At 39.6% G+C, this 18,309-nt stretch overlaps 2 long non-coding RNA genes across 2 annotated transcripts in view; one reads left to right on the top strand and one right to left on the bottom strand.

Annotated features, from left to right (window-relative positions):
- Positions 1-7,239: 7,239 nt before the first annotated feature.
- LOC128687185 (uncharacterized) lies at positions 7,240-13,558 on the bottom strand. Its single transcript, XR_008406773.2, has 3 exons — positions 13,521-13,558; positions 13,291-13,336; positions 7,240-8,131 (listed from the first exon to the last, which is right to left on the bottom strand). It is a non-coding gene; the product is annotated as an uncharacterized lncRNA (long non-coding RNA).
- Positions 13,559-16,102: 2,544 nt separating this feature from the next.
- Positions 16,103-18,309, top strand: part of LOC138853783 (uncharacterized) — a 13,615-nt gene continuing 11,408 nt past the window's right edge. Inside the window, exons 1-2 of the long non-coding RNA XR_011392942.1 lie at positions 16,103-16,171; positions 16,382-16,436. This is a non-coding gene — a long non-coding RNA (uncharacterized lncRNA). The remainder of the gene's footprint in view (positions 16,172-16,381; positions 16,437-18,309) is intronic.

An 18,309-nucleotide genomic window follows, 5' to 3' on the forward strand; every position in this document is an offset into this window, starting at 1 on the left:
GGCGCAACAAAAATAAGAGCTGCTCACAGACGCACAGCAGACTAAGCTGTTCACAGAGGTGCAGCAGACTCAGGGCTGAGGGACTGATTACCTCAAACTTCTACTCGTCTTCCACCATTAATCAGGACTGAGGAAGCCATTTGGTGAAACAGTTTTCACAATAGTCTTGATCATTAACCTGTCAGTTCTCTGAACAATTTATCTACAAACGGTACTACTTGTGTAGTGTACATTGTGGGGACACTTGTAGGAGCTATGGACTGGCAGCCACTCCTAAAGTTGTGGACAGTCCACCTTAATAAAATGATCACTGAAATCAAGTTGTAAAGTATACAAAATATAACTATTACTGGGGTGGGGGAGCTTGACCTGTAGGAGTCATAGTGGGAACAGATGGCAATCAGGATCGATCCTAGTAAAAGGGAAGGTCCAACGCCATGGCTAAAGCCCCTCACTGATGTCAAGAAACATTCTGAGGCACTTCATAGCTTAAAACTAGGACTTTCTGGTTTTAGAACTTACAGACGAGGCAAGCTCCTGGTTTCACAACTTAGACGAAGTGCATTCATTTCTTAAATTTCAGATGAGGTTCATTCTTCATCTCATAAACAAGGGTCATTATTAGTTTTGTAACTAACATGCCTTGCTCAGTTTTGTCAATCCAATAAAGCTACCTGATATTTTTGTCAGTCCAGTAAAACGTTTTGCCCCACGAGCTAAACATTTTCAATAAAATGTTAAGTCATTTACGTCCCTTGCTTAGACTAAGCAAGTTCCTAGATTTAGAATTTGCAGACAAGATTTATTCCTAGTTTCACATTCACTTCAATTCCATTTTTGGTTATTCAGCCAGAAAATAACTTACGTAGCAAAATCCGTACAAAGAATGGCCATGTTTCACAGTTGCACTGTGGCTTGACAGTAAAATCTGAGTGAGTTCTAATTGTAAGTCTAGATATTTATATACATGGCATTTGTAAGTTGTTCATGATCAGCAGAGATCAAACCTCTACAAATTCTAAATTGAACGACTCGCATGAGTTAGGAATTTCCACTGGGGTTTGTTTATTAGACAAACTTGTACAAGTTGCAGCCTAAGTAACTTGCTGAAAGTAAGAACATTAGAAAGGAGCACTGTAGTAGGCCTACTTTCTCATGCTTGGCAGGTACAAGTTAAACCCACCCACACATGTACTTATCTCCCACCGAGGTAGTGTGACACCAAAAAAGAAATTTTCACCATCATTCTCAACCATTGTCTTGCCAGAGGCGCGTAGATACAGTTCGGATACCCCTCCAAACTGCAAACATCCCCATCCCTCCTTTAGAATTCAGGCATGGTACTTCTCACATCCACGACTCTGAAGTCCAGCTAACCGGTTTTCCTGAATCCCTTCATAAAATATTACCATGCTTACACACCAACAGCTCATCAGGTTCCAAAAACCATTTGCCTCCACTCCTATCTAACATGCTGCTGGATGTCTAAGCCCCTTGGCACACAAACTTCATCCCTCATTTCTTAGGGCGACCCTTGCCAACCTTCTCACCACTAGATTTATACTATCCTCTCTAAATGTCTAAAGCACCTCTATGGATAATACTTTCAGTAACTCTGCACCTCCTCCTAATCTCCAAACTATGAATTCTCGACAAAATATTTACACCATACAGTGTCCTCAGACATGACACTGTGGCTTGATAGTAAAAGCTGAACGAGTTCTAATTGTAAATCTTGATATGTATATACATGGCATTTGTAAGTTGTTCCCTATATCTATGTAATACAATTAGGTAGTACACTTTACCTAATGACTAGCAGAGATCAAACCTCTACCAATTCTAAATTGAAAGACTCACATGAGTTAGGAATTTCCATAGGGGTTTGCCTGGCAGATACAAGTTACACCCATCTACACATGTACTTATCTCCCACCGGGGTAGTGTGACCCCCAAAAAAGAAACCTTCACCATCATTCTCTACCAGTCTTCCAGAGGCACGTACAGTTCAGATACCCCTCTAAACATTCCCATCCTTCCTTTAGAGTCCAGGCACGGTACTTCTCACCTCCACGACTCGAAAGTCCAGCTAACCGGTTTCCCTGAATCCCGTCACAAAATATCACCGTGCTTTCACTCCAACAGCTCATCAGGTCCCTAAAACCATTTGCCTCCACTCCTATTTAACATGCTGCTGGATGTCTAAACCCTTTGGCACATAAAACTTCCTTCATCCCTTATTTCCTAGGGCGACACTTGCCCAGCCTTCTCTCCACTCGATTTATACATCCTCCAAGTCATCTATTTTGCTCTATCCTCTCTTAAATGTCTAAAGCATCTCTATGGATAATACTTTCAGTAACTCCGCACTTCCTCCTAATCTCCAAACCATGAATTCTCGGCATATTTACATCATACATTGTCCTCAGACATGATACTGTGACTTGATAGTAAAATCTGAATGAGTTCTAATTGTAAGCCTAGATATGTATTTACAGTACATGGCACTTGTAAGTAGTTCCATATATATATGTAATACAACTAAGTAATACACTTTACCTCATGATTAGCAGAGATCGAACCTCTACCAATTCTAAATTGAACGACTCACATGCATAGGAATTTCCACTGTGGTTTGTTTAGTAGACAAACTTGTGCAAGTTGCAGCCTAAGTAACTTCCTGAAAGTAAGAACATTAGAAAGGAACACTGTAGCAGGCCTACTGTTTCATGCTTGGCAGGTACACGTTACACCCACCCACACATGTACTTATCTCCCACCGAGGTAGTGTGACACCAAAAAAGAAACTTTCACCATCATTCTCTACCACTGTCTTGCCAGAGGCGCGTAGATACAGTTCGGATACCCCTCCAAACTGCAAGCATTCCCCATCCTTTAGAGTCCAGGAACGGTACTTCTCACCTACACGACTCGAACGTCCAACTAATCGGTTTCCCTGAATCCCTTCACAAAATATTACCATGCTTACACTCCAACAACTCATCAGGTCCCAAAAACTATTTGCCTCCACTCCTATTTAACATGCTGCTGGATGTCTAAGCCCCTTGGCACACAAAACTTCCTTCATCCCTCATTTCCTAGGGCGACCCTTGCCCAGCCTTCTCTCCACTCGATTTATATATCCTCCAAGTCATCTATTTTGCTCCATCCTCTCTAAATGTCTAAAGCATCTCTATGGATAATACTTCTAGTAACTCCGCACCTCCTCCTAATCTCGAAACATCATACATTGTACTCAGACATGATACTGTGACTTCGATAGTAAAATCTGAATGAGTTCTAATTGTAAGCCTAGATATGTATATACATGGCATTTGTAAATTGTTCCCTATATATATGTAATACAATTAAGTAATACACTTTACCTCATGATTAGCAGAGATCGAATCTGTACCAACTCTAAATTGAACGATTCACATGCGTTAGGAATTTCCACTGTGGTTTGTTTAATAGACAAACTTGTACAAGTTGCAGCCTAAGTAACTTGCTGAAAATAAGAATATTAGAAAGAAGCACTGTGGCAGGCCTACTGTCTCATGCTTGTCAGGTATAAGTTACACCCACCCACACATGTATTTATGTCCCACCGAGGTAGTGTGACCCCAATAAACTTTCACCATCATTCTCTACCACTGTCTTGCCAGAGGCGCGTAGATACAGTTCAGATACCCCTCCAAACTGCAAATATCCCCATCCCTCCTTTAGAGTCCAGGCTCGGTACTTCTAGCCTCCACGACTCGAAAGTCCAGCTAACCAGTATCCCTGAATCCCTTCACAAAATATAAAGGTGCTCACACAGTAACAGCTCATCAGGTCCCAAAAACCATTTGCCTCCACTCCTATCTAACATGCTGCTGGATGGCCCAGCCCCTTGGCTCACAAAACTTCCTTCATCCCTCCTTTCCTAGGGCGACCCTTGCCCAACCTTCCCTCCACTGCAGATTTATATATCCTCCAAGTCATCTATTTTGCTCCATCCTCTCTAAATGTCTAAAGCAATCTCTATGGATAATACTTTCAGTAACTCCGCACTTCCTCCTAATCTCCAAACCATGAATTCTCGGCATAATATTTACACCATACAGTGTCCTCAAGACATGACAACTCCACTGCCTCCAACCTCCTCCTCCTCGTTACAACATTCACAACCCAAGCTTCAAACTCGTATATAAGTGTTCGTACCACTATACTCTCATATATTCTTTGTCTCCACCGATGCCTCAATATACCACCCATCTCTTTCCCTTCATCACTTTTATGGTTCACCTCGTTTTTCATATACGCATCTGCCGATAGGTCCACTCCAAAATATCTGAACACCTTCGCTTCTCCATATTACCTCCTTCCAATCTGATACCCAATCTTTCATTACCTAACTCGTTACTACCCTCATCACCTTGCTCTTTCCTACGTTCACTTTCATTTTCCTACTTTTATATGCCCTAAATGTCGTTTCAAATTCTGGCTAAAAGTTATATCATTAATGCTAGTAATCCACACATTTTTTTAGTAAGCTCATCACAGGTCAGAAGGCTGAGCACTTTACGTTTCTGAAACATAAATCTTAATTTTAATGAAAAATTTATTGTAGATCATTATCAGATTCAATAAATGTAAAACAATTTTATATTAATGGTTACTTAAAACTTGACAAAAAAAAATGGTTGAAAGTGTAGTCAGCATAAAGTTACTAAAATGAATCATTAAACTGTCAACATTAACAAAAATATTTAAAGGAATAAAATCAAGAGTGCATGGAAATAATGATTAATTGGCTGTTGCATCCAGGAAATAAATTTTAATTCAATGAAAATATTAAAATATATAGGCTGAAAAGAAATATGGGCATGAAAACATTATCACACAGAAAAACCTTTTTCTGAAAAAAAAAATTAAAATATTTCAATGAATAAACATTTTGCTGAAAAAAAAATTAAGACTATACCTTAAGACAAAATATTAGGCTAAAAAAAAAAAAGGTTAAAGGGGAAAAAAATCACACTGAAAAAACAATTAGCCTTAAAAAATTGTTAGGCTGAAAAAAGTTACATGTTAAAAATATTTGTCTGAAAAAAATATTAGGATGAAGAACATGGAAAAAAAATTTACCTAAAAAAATTCAAGCTGAAAAACATTCAGTGGGAAAAAAAAATATTAGGCTGAAAAATATTACATATAAAAACTATTTAGCTGAAAAACTTATTAGGCCATTACATGGGAAAAAAATATTCTATAAAAATCATTAGAAGAAAAGCATTACATGGAATAAAACATTTAGCTTCAAAAATTATTAGGCCAAAAACATTACATGGAATAAAAACATTTAGCTGAAGAAAACATTGTATAGAAAGGAAAAAATGCTGAAAAAATATCAGTTAGGTTGAAAAACATTTGTATGGAAAGGTAAAAGTTGCAATGAAAATATTTAGCTGAAAAAATTATTAGGCTGAAAAACATTGTTTTAATTTAAAGATGATTAGGCTGAAAAACATGAGCTGAAAAAATGACAGAAAACATTTAAAAAGTTATTAGGCTGAAAAACATTAACTGAAAAAAATATTAGGTTGAAAAACATTAGCTGAAAAAACATTGATTTTAAAGATTAGAATGAAAAACATGAGCTGAAAAAAAATATTAGGCTGAAAATATGAAAATTATTAGGCTGAAAACATGAAAACAATATTAGGCAGAAAAACATTAGCTGAAAAAAACATTGATTTTAAAGATTAGGATGAAAAACATGAGCTGAAAAAAAATATTAGGCTGAAAATATGAAAATTATTAGGCTGAAAACATGAAAAAAATATTAGGCAGAAAAACATTAGCTGAAAAAAATTATTATTCTGAAGAACATTAGATGAAAAAATTGATAAGCTGAAAAATATGGCTTGAAAAAATTATTAGGCTAAAAAACATTAGCTGATTATTATTATAATCAAAAAAGAAGTGCTAAGCCACAAGGACTATACAGCAACATTAGCTGATAAAAATGATTAAGCTGTAAAAATTATTAGACAGAAAAACATTACTTGAAAAAAAATTATTACTCTGAAAAACATTAATGAAAATATTATTAGGCTTAAAAACATTAGATGACAAAATTGTTAGGCTGAAAAACATTAGATGAAAAAATTATTAGGCTGAAAAACATTAGATGAAAAAATTGTTAGGCTGAAAAACATGAAAAAATTATTAGGTTGAAAACATGAAAAAATTAATAGGCTGAAAAACATGAAAAAATTTAAATATTAGACTGAAAACATGAAAAAAATATTAGGCTGAAAAAACATGAAAAAAATATTAGGCTAAAAACATGAACAAAATAGGCTGAACAAATTTTTTAGGCTGAAAAACATTAGCCGAAAAAATTATTAGGCTGAATATGAAAAAAATATTAGGCTGAAAAACATGAAAAAATTATTAGGCTGAAAAACATGAAGAAACTGTTAGGCTGAAAAAGTGAAAAAATTATTAGGCTGGAAAGCATTATGATTAAAAACCTTAGGCTGAAAAACATAATTAAAAAATTATTAGGCTGAAAAACAATGAAAAAAAAATTGTTGAAATGAAAATTCACTAAAAAATTACTGAAAAAAATAACCAGGCAGGTTCAACATTGTTAAGCTGAAAAAAAAAATTTGGGTTGAAAAGAACAATTATTACTCATAACAATTAGGCAGAAAAACCGGCGAAATATTGCTAAAAAAATTGCTGAAGAAATAACATTAAAGTTGCAAAGGGAAATATTAAGTAGTGCAAGAAAAATGAACCAAAAACAAAATTTAGATTTTTAGATGGAAGTAAAATTGAAAACAATTCAAATAATTTATATACAAAGCAGTGTAAAACATTTTAATTACAAGGTGAATTAGGCCAGGGTGGCAGGCCCTGGAGTAGCCAGGGTGGCAGGCCCTGGAGTTGCCAGGGCGGCAGGTCCTGGAGTTGCCAAGGCGGCAGGCCTTGGAATAGCCAGGGAGGCAGGCCCTGGAGTTGCCAGGGTGGCAGGTCCTGGAGTAGCCAGGGAGGCAGGCCCTGGAATAGCCAGGGAGGCAGGCCCTGGAGTTGCCAGGGCGGCAGGTCCTGGAGTTGCCAGGGGGGCAGGCCCTGGAGTTGCCAGGGTGGCAGGCCCTGGAGTAGCCAGGGAGGCAGGCCCTGGAGTTGCCAGGGCGGCAGGCCCTGGAATAGCCAGGGAGGCAGGCCCTGGAGTTGCCAGGGCGGCAGGCCCTGGAGTTGCCAGGGCGGCAGGTCCTGGAGTTGCCAGGGCGGCAGGCCCTGGAGTAGCCAGGGAGGCAGGCCCTGGAGTTGCCAGGGCGGCAGGTCCTGGAGTTGCCAGGGCGGCAGGCCCTGGAGTAGCCAGGGCTGTAGGCCCTGGTGTTGGCAGGCCCTGGAGTTATCAGGGAGGCAGGCCCTGGAGTTGCCAGGGCTGTAGGCCCTGGTGTTGCCAAGGCGGCAAGCCCTGGACTTGCCAGGACGGTAGGCCCTAGTGTTGGCAGGGCGGTAGGCCCTGGTGTTAGCAGGGCGGCAGGCCCTGGTGTTGCCAGGGCGGCAGGCTCTTGAGTTGCCAGGGTGATAAGTAGCCCCTGAACTAATCTATGGCAAATTAACATAACACCAAAAGGGGCAGTTACCTACTGGTCTCAAGATGAGAGAAGTTCCACAACTCCGTTTTGTAAAATAACATCACAACAGAACAAGAGTCATTCAATTAAAACACCGGTATTACTATACATAATATTCAGTACTGTATACATATGAACAAATATTATGTATTCTATGTTCCAACAATTACTCATAATTCCCCAATGCCTGGGACGAGGGCTGCCCAGCACAATTGTATACTAGGTACAAAATTTCAAATTTTTTATACATAATTCAATTTACAAACTTTCAGCTATGGCATTAAGCTGAAAAAAAAACATGTTTAATATACACCAGAAAACCAATATACACTGAGGTTCACTATACACTGAGGTTCAAGTAACATTTGCAGAAAACTTACCTCGCCCTTTTTCCTTCAAATTTTGAATTACTTGCCCAAAATTATGTTAAATGATCCAGTGACGTTACCGCTTGACATTATCCTGGAGACAAGCAGTAAAGACGAAACATTCTGGAAAGAAAAAACATCTGGTTAAAATTTATTTTTACAATCAACATTTTTTTAAAGAAATTATTAATGTGTAAATAGAATAGATGAGTTTGGCAGTAGAAGCATAAATGAAAATTATTTGAAAAACATAAGCCCTAAACTAGGAAATGAGAGGTAATCTGATTTTGATCTAATGGCAGTTAGCTCAAAGTCCTTGGATTAAGAACTCTTCGCATTAGAATGAGGGTGGGATGTTCCATCAGAATAAATGAACAAGAAGCATTTTATCCATCTCCAGTACCATCATGACCATAATAAAAATGTTAAGAATCGTAGTAGGGTATTTTAATACCCTACGTGTTTGAACTGAGAAGTGAATTTTAGATTAATTAAATAGCCTTGCAACATTTAAAAAGTCCCCCATGAAAATAACTAGACTTAGTAAATCTACTTAAAATTTTGAAGGCATGTTCTGAGAAAATAAGCTCTTCACTCCTAGTGGTTCATTATGTTTAAAGTCTATCAACTGATTATACAAGTGTCATGAAGGCTGCATGTAACTTGTTCACCATCAAGGATACTTAATACAAATATACATATTATATAGTCAAAAGTTAGTAAGTAGATATATATATACACCCTTTTTATTATACACTGGTTGTTTATATACATCAAGAAACAGGATATGTGTTTCCTGACGCAGGTCTTAAGTCATATGACCCACCGTTGGAGCTTTTGGTTATCTGACCGAGGCCTTCCGCTGGCTTACCGCTCCACCCCTTTAAAAATTATGGTCATAGTTATGACCATTCATTTTTTATTTTTACTATGCATGGGGATAGCAATACACCACGAGACTATGCCATGTCCCGCAGTGCCAGACGTAAGACATCTGTTTATTTTAACCGACAATTGTGTAGTACTACAATCATCACTTTCAAACTAAACCGCACAATTTTTAAATTCCTAGAGCACCTGTTACACCATCAGTTAACAGCAGTGGCTAGCTTTTATTAATGTTTGGCAATGAGGCTTATCAGAGGAATGCGCTAAACCTGGAGGGGCCTTAGCTCCTGGGCAATGGGAGGCATTCAGTTTCAACCCAAGAGGACTATAAATTCTGTGCCTTAAACTAAGAGCCCCTCACCGGCATCAAGGTCCTTTGCGGGTAGTGGATTTAAAGCCTATCGACTGCATGTAACCTGTTCACTACCAGTCAAAAGACTAATTATTATTAAAGTACTCTCGGTATATATATATATATATATATATATATATATATATATATATATATATATATATATATATATATATATACAGGGAGACGCTTTTTGCACAAATAACACGCGAGTTGTGTATCGCTCGTGTCGGTACTGTACTTTTTTTTATTTTAAAAACACTATATCGCATCGCACCTATTTAAACATCTTACCTGTGTACAAGCTCACTACATACCATTATTGCCGTCAAAAATGTATATGGCCTCCCGCGAAAACACTACATAAATCCATGTCATATGAATTTCCCCTTCAATACGTATTTATCAAGCGCAATTTCCCGGAAATGGGTCACCCCGGATTGAATAGCTCGCAATGTGATCATGAGGAATCGCTAAATCATTTATACAGCGCCTGGGGAATCACAAATCTGACCACCTTTGATCCATGAAAGAAGGTAGTTACAATTCTTGAGATTAAAAGACCTTCAAGTTAACTCCCGCCCCCTCATTGGTGGGTGTTTAAATTTCAATAATTTGGTCGATTCACTTTACCATAAACCAATTAAATACATCGTCAGAAAACAGTACAGAAAAATAACAAACGGTGTAACTTATTTACACGCCAGACAGGTTCCAGCTAAAAACATCGTTAAAATATGAGAAGTTTTAAAGCAGTAGGGGCTATTCAGCATTTGGGGAATGAGACAACCAGGTTCACTCCAAGGAAAGAGAGGTTAAGTCAAATTCTTTAGGTCAAAGACCCTCCTTTGAGGCGGTTACTAATAATTCAGTCAAGTGACTGGCAGTCCCAGTGATGACTGACTGGCAGTCCCAGTGATGACTGACTGGCAGTCCCAGTGATGACTGACTGGCAGTCCCAGTGATGACTGACTGGCAGTCCCAGTGATGACTGACTGGCGGTCCCAGTGATGACTGACTGGCAGTCCCAGTGATGACTGGCAGTCCCAGTGATGACTGACTGGCAGTCCCAGTGATGACTGACTGGCAGTCCCAGTGATGACTGACTGGCAGTCCCAGTGATGACTGACTGGCAGTCCCAGTGATGACTGACTGGCAGTCCCAGTGATGACTGACTGGCAGTCCCAGTGATGACTGACTGGCAGTCCCAGTGATGACTGACTGGCAGTCCCAGTGATGACTGACTGGCAGTCCCAGTGATGACTGACTGGCAGTCCCAGTGATGACTGACTGGTAGTCCCAGTGATGACTGACTGGTAGTCCCAGTGATGACTGACTGGCAGTCCCAGTGATGACTGACTGGCAGTCCCAGTGATGACTGACTGGCAGTCCCAGTGATGACTGACTGGCAGTCCCAGTGATGACTGACTGGCAGTCCCAGTGATGACTGACTGGCAGTCCAAGTGATGACTGACTGGCAGACCCAGTGATGACTGGCTGGCAGTCCCAGTGATGACTGACTGGCAGTCCCAGTGATGACTGGCAGTCCCAGTGATGACTGACTGGCAGCTCCAGTGATGACTGACTGGCAGTCCCAGTGATGACTGACTGGCAGTCCCAGTGATGATTGACTGGCAGTCCTAAAGATAACTGGCAGTCCCAGTGATGACCGACTGACTGGCAGCCCCAGTGATGACCGACTGACTGGCAGTCCCAGTGATGACCGACTGACTGGCAGTCCCAGTGATGACCGACTGGCAGTCCCAGTGATGACTGACTGGCAGTCCGTGATGACTGACTGGCAGTCCGTGATGACTGACTGGCAGTCCCAGTGATGACTGACTGGCAGTCCCAGTGATGACTGACTGGCAGTCCCAGTGATGACTGACTGGCAGTCCCAGTGATGACTGACTGGCAGTCCCAGTGATGACTGACTGGCAGTCCCAGTGATGACTGACTGGCAGTCCCAGTGATGACTGGCTGGCAGTCCCAGTGATGACTGACTGGCAGTCCCAGTGATGACTGACTGGCAGCTCCAGTGATGACTGACTGGCAGTCCCAGTGATGACTGACTGGCAGTCCCAGTGATGACTGACTGGCAGTCCTAAAGATAACTGGCAGTCCCAGTGATGACCGACTGACTGGCAGTCCCAGTGATGACCGACTGACTGGCAGTCCCAGTGATGACCGACTGACTGGCAGTCCCAGTGATGACCGACTGACTGGCAGTCCCAGTGATGACCGACTGACTGGCAGTCCCAGTGATGACTGACTGGCAGTCCCAGTGATGACTGACTGGCAGTCCCAGTGATGACTGACTGGCAGTCCCAGTGATGACTGACTGGCAATCCCAGTGATGACTGACTGGCAGTCCCAGTGATGACTGACTGGCAGTCCCAGTGATGACTAACTGGCAGTCCAAGTGATACGCGTTGCAATATTAATACCAAGACCAAAGTAATGTCTAGTAAATGTAATGCATGTAATGTTACATTTGAAAAACAATTCGCAACTTTTTGAACAAGACAGAAGAGTAATATTCGATTACTAGGTTAGGTTGAGCCTAGGTGAATTACGGTACGTTACATTAGGTTGCTTGCAACATTTGCAAAAAATGGCCTAAAAAATTGAAATACACAATCATATTTCAATTACAAAACGTCAAAGAATAATGGACACTGGGCATAAACCTTGGTAGTTGTTACCGACTTAATAAAACGTGAGCAATTATTATGGGTGAGCGCAAAACCCGTAGGATTATACAGCGCATGTGTGTGGGGGGGGGGGATGGTAGGTATTCAGACCCAATTCTGGGAACCAGAGCACAGATCCGACTCCCTAGATCAAGAGCACCTCACCAGTGTAAGACGTCAGCAAACATTTATTTAATTAGAAAACATTTCGGCAAACCTGTGACCACTCCCAGGGCCGAAACATTTTCTAATATATCCTAGTGTTAGCTCGTGCCTTTTAAAACCAAAGCACACTTTATAAATTCTTGCTATACTCACAGAATCAATCAACTATTACAAAATAGAAATAATGGCGAGGGGCTTAAACCCGAACGGATCATAGTGCCTGGGGTGACTCCTTCAATTAAAAAAAAAACAATCAAGAACCTCCCCTTTACACTTGTACAAATTATGGAAAGTGGTAAACCGAGAGGGGGTAAATTCCTGGGTAACCAATGCCTTGGATAATGAATCCGTCAACATAAAGGCCCCTCTTGATACCGGTTGCCACATGAGGAAAATGGTAAACCTGGAAGGGTCATAATGAATGGGTTAGGTATCCTGCATCACCTCCATCATAAAGACACCGTTCCATTAATGGGGTTTGCATACATCTAGTCAATTATAGCATACACCAGTAGTCAATTATGGAATACATGCGGCCAGCATTAACAGCCTGGTTGATCAGGCCCTGATCCACCGGGAGGTCTGGTCGTGGACCGGGCCGCGTTGATCCCCGGACTACCCTCCAAAAAGTACTCCAGGTATACACCGGTAGTCAGTTATGAATAACATGCACCAGTAATAAATTATGAATAGCATACACCAGTAATAAATTATGAATAACACACCAGTAATAAATTATGAATAACATACACCAGTAATAAATTGTGAATACCATACTCCAGTAATAAATTATGAATAGCAAACGACCAGTAATAAATTGATTATATCAAGGGGAAGCGCTAAACCCGGAGGATTATACAGCGCCTGGGGGGGGGATGTGGAAGGCATTCAGGCTTAATTCGGGGAACTGGAGCACAGATCCAATTCCCTAAATCAAGAGCCCCTCACCAACATCAAGAAACCTTCTTTGAGGGGAATAAATTATGAATAGCAAACACCAGTAATAAATTATGAATAGCATACTCCAGTAGTTATGAATACACGTGTTAAACACGTACCAGTCAGTGATGGAAGTATTAAGTTACCGAGTAGTCCCCTTAGAGGGTGGCCATTTGAAGGCGACGTTATTTTATCAAAATTATAAAAAAAAAAATGAATATCATTTGAGCATCATTCATAGTTACCTCAGGTGATGCTGCAGTTGACCTCTGGTTTAGTGGTGAACAGTTCCTGAAAATAAAATAATGATGGCATTACTAACTTATGGAGAAAATTACTTAAATGTTACATTTCCTACATACTCTGCAGATATACAGCATCAGACGTAAACACAGTGTACACGCGACATTGTAATAAACACCATTAACCGATAATAGCCAATTATTTCAAGGAAATGGTGAAAGAAATTACTTACCATAGGAGCGTGCACCCACACGCCATCTTTGCAGGACGCGACTGAGGGCGAGCAAGCGCGCGCTGCTGAGGAGCCTCCAGGCTGACGTCACAGTCCTGGATGGTGTCATCATTGCTCACGCTGATTTGCTGATCACCAGTGACGTAACTAATGCTAATTGGCTATTGGATCTTGTTGGGCTATTTATCAGCATCGTCAATTAAGCTCAGGTTTTAATTAGCTGGGTCTTCGCGCCAGAAAAGTTTACTGAATTTTGATTGGTAGCGGCACGTCTACGCTACGCATACTTCTTATTAAATGACAAAAATGTCTGCCCATTGAAAACAAATTCTTTCAGACAAAAATAAAAACGAAAAATCACCCTCCATACATCTCTACGAACAGTTATTTAGTTAATAAAGAGAAAATAATGTAAATATTTCAATTTGAAACGTTTTTATTTACATTAAATTACATTTATTATTTATTTACGACTGAATAACCTCATATTGCATTCCCTTAAAAAAGTATCGACTTGATTCTGGTGAAGGGCTCTTGATCCAAGGAAATGGAGCGGCCTTTTTCCTCCTCTCACATCAAAATTTATCACCCCCCATTCCCCAGGCGCTATGTGACCCCTACTGGCTTTGCGCTTCCAAATTTTGAATTGTTTCTAACCATTGTATTGGGGGGGGGGGGGTTGTCCTCTTGCTATTATAGTATATATATTTTTTCCAAATAATGAGCATTTTGCAGGCATCAACATATATACTTTATTAATATATTATGCCCTGGAGCATGAACTATGAGAAAATGCTCTTTGATTATATATGTAGCCTAATAAGAAGAATATATGTAATATATTTTAGAAGTAATCCACATTAAAATGAACATTTTACATATATTCTTATTAATATATATATCTTGATGTATACACACTGAGAGCAACAGTATATATACACCTCCATATATACATGTATATATATATATATATATATAATATATATATATATATATATATATATATATATATATATATATATATATATATATATATATATATATATATATATATATATATATATATATATATATATATATATATATATATATATATATATATATATATATATATATATATATATATATATAATGTATATATGGAGGTGTATATATCACATATATGCGACGAGGTGTGTATGCCACAGTATATATGCACTTTAAGGTGTTTATATTTGTGTATATACATTTGGAAGTGTATATATCTCAGTGTATATACATTTGAAGGTGTATATATCTCAGTGTGTGGATATAGGTTGTGTGTATCCCACAGTATATACACTTGGTTTTGTATACATATTCCAGTATATACACTTGGAAGTGCAAATATTTCAGCGTATATATTGGTGTGTATATCTCGATATATATACATAACGAGGTGTGTATCCCACACACTGATGTGTATCTCTATATATACTGTGAAGTGTATATCCCGCCTAGTTTCAGGAGAGGCCACTGGTGTCAGACGGGGGCCCCTAGTTTCAAAATAGGGAATGTTGGGCCCTAGTTCCAGGATGGGGAAGGTGGGGCCCCTAGTTTCAAGGAAGGGAAGGTGGGGACCCTAGTTTCAAGATGGGGTCACAGTTTCAAGGTGAGGCCCCTAGTTTCAAGGAAGGGAAAATGGGGCCCCTAGTTTCAAGGAAGGGAAGATGGGGCCCCTAGTTTCAAGGAAGGGAAGGTGGGGCCCCTAGTTTCAAGATGGGGTCACAGTTTCAAGGTGAGGCCCCTAGTTTCAAGGAAGGGAAGATGGGGCCCCTAGTTTCAAGGAAGGGAAGGTGGGGCCCCTAGTTTCAAGGAGGAGGATATGGGCCCTAGTCATGGTTATCTGACAATTCCCTCACTCTAGCCCTGGGCTGTGATGGCTGCGGGCTACAGGTAGCCACAGCCTGCTAGATCAGGAGCTTCCCACCAGTCCTACATGCAAATTAAAGGAATGGCAAAGACATAACTGTGGTATCCTCCACTTCCTTGGATCAAACCTGATTACCTCCCATTTCCCAGGCACTGTGTGGCCCCTACGGGTTAGACATCCCCTATAAAATAATAATAGCAATAATAATAATAATAATAATAATAATAATAATAATAATAATAATTATTATTATTATTATTATTATTATTATTATTATTATTATTATTATTATTATTATTAGTTAATTATAATGTTAACTGTTCAGTGTATGAGAAAATAAAATAAATAATAAAAACATGTAAGGTAGAATACTAGGAGAAGCTCCCCGATCAAAAAAAAAAATAAAATAAAAATCAGCCAAAAAATTATTATTTAGCCTAATTTCATAGGGATCATGCCGGAAAAAATGGCTGGTAATCATGCTTGATCTGAGGAAGGAAAAAGTAGCTCAAATTCCTTGGATGAAGAGCCCCTACCAGAGGAGGAGTATGCATTTCATAGTTTTGGCCACAGCCAATGAGCGATCAATTTATTTCTCTGGCGGGAATAAGCAGCCAATTAAAGCCTGAATTTCTGTTGGAGACGTTACGTCATTGATAATCAGCCAATCAGACCACGAAAAGATTATGTCATAGTATTGGAGAGAGTGAGGAAGCCCGGGCAATTTGCCGCCTCAGACACCAACACGACAATATGGCGGGTAAGGGTTTGCTACCTTCGTAAACATTTTTTTTTTTTTTAATTTCATGCCAATTATTTTTTTTTTTGCGGTTAACAACACTTTTACATTGTAGCATACACACTGTACATTTATCTGAAGCAATAACTATGCAAAAACATATCTTACAATTAGTGATGTATGGTTTTTCGCCTTTGAATGGAAGAAGTGAATCATTTCGTTTATTTCCAGTGGACGGCTTCGCCTCAGACTACAAGTTCTCTAGCAGCTGCACTGTCGACTTATGGTATGTATTGGTACTGTATAACCCTAGTAGGTTTAGCGCTTTTTGATCATAATGGTATGTATTAAAAAGAATGACTGAGTAGGAATGTGTATCCGATCACTAGGATATTTTTTGTTAAAACTGCTCTTTCAAGGTAGAAAAAGCCTTGACGGTGAAAGGCTCATGATCCAAAGAATTGGAGGTACCATTTCCTCTGATAAAATTTTATTACCGCCCATTACCCAGGTACTATGACAATGGTTTAACTATAATTTATTGGTATAATTAATTTGGTACTGGTGTTATGAATATAATTTGGTATTGGTGTTATGAATATAATTTGGTACTGGTGTTATGAATATTTACTGCTGGTACCGGTGTTATGAATATAATTTACTACTGGTACTGGTGGATTATTATTATTATAATCAAGGGGGAAGCGCTAAACCCGGAGGATTATACAGCGCCTGGGGGGGGATGTGGAAGGCATTCAGGCTTAATTCGGGGAACTGGAGCACAGATCCAATTCCCTAAATCAAGAGCCCCTCACCAACATCAAGGAACTTTCCTTGAGGGGTGGTACTGGTGGAATGTGCATAATTTGGTACTGATGTATATAAATTAACATGAAAGTTGAGAGGGGGGTGCCGTGATATTGAAGGCTTTTGATCCAAAGAATTGGGGTTACTGATGCTAATAGACAACGTGAGATAAGACAGTGTCTGGACCATCAAGATATTCCTTGATGTTGGTGAAAAGCTCTTGATCCCAGGTGTAGCTAACCCCTCTCTCTTCTAGATTCCCTTCCCTTTACGAGGCGCTGTATGATCCTTACGGGTTGATCACTTCCCCATGAATGTGATAAATATGGTGCTATTGGCTTGCGCGCTCTCGGGTAATTTCTGGTCGTTAAAAATGGTAGCGGCCCCAATAGTGTAATGTGCGCCCAGCACAAAAAAAAAAAAAAAAAAAAAAAAAGCACCATAGAGGTAATGCGCGTCGGTCGCCAAGAAAAATTTGGCGCTAAAGTCTTCATTATATGAGCGGTACAATGCGCGCCAGGTCATATACACAACGTATGTCTGCTTGTATATGCTCAGTACTTCAGTCCTCAGTTTAGGTATTAAAAGTATTTTTTGTCGTGGTGAACAGGTTAAATGCAGGTTTAATGGGACTCTTGTAGTTGATAGGTTTTAACCCCCCCCCCCATAAGCAGTGCGCGCTACTGCTTCATGCTCTGTGAACAGGAGCTCTGGGAATTGCAGATATTTCTCTGAAGGTTAGTGTAATTAAATGCAGCGCTGTATAGTCCTTGTGGCTTAGAGCTTCTTTTTTGATTATAATAATAATAATAATAATAGTGTAATTAAAGTCTTGAATTTTTAAAATTGACCGACAATTGTAACCATAAATCCCCTCACGGGAGGTTCCTTGACGCTGGTAAAGGGCTTTTGATCTATGGAGTTGGATCTGTGCTCCAGTTCCTGAATTAAACCTTCCATCCCTCCCACAGGCGCTGTATAATCCCTACGGGTTTAGCACTTCCCCAAGATTATAATTATAATGTGATCATAAATAGTGATTACACTGTTGGGATCCCCACGCATACTGTTTGAGGATGAGTTACAGGGACAGTATCAGAGATTAATATCGAGTTTATTATTTTCTTCAGTTTAAAAACTTGTATATTTAGGACGTATAAGTAAAAAATTATAATCTGCAGCTTTGTCCAATAACCCGTTTATTGGCCAGCGCTCTTTATATAGTGCTATTCGGGGTCATAAAGCACCTGAGGAATGAGGCATATAGGTTCAGTTCGAGGGAGGACGAGTTAAATTCGTTTAATGACAGATGGTTCTTGATGTAGAGAATTAGATACCCTCCCCTTACTTGA

Source organism: Cherax quadricarinatus, chromosome 40 (genome assembly GCF_038502225.1).
Source record: "Cherax quadricarinatus isolate ZL_2023a chromosome 40, ASM3850222v1, whole genome shotgun sequence".
NCBI lineage: Eukaryota > Metazoa > Arthropoda > Malacostraca > Decapoda > Parastacidae > Cherax > Cherax quadricarinatus.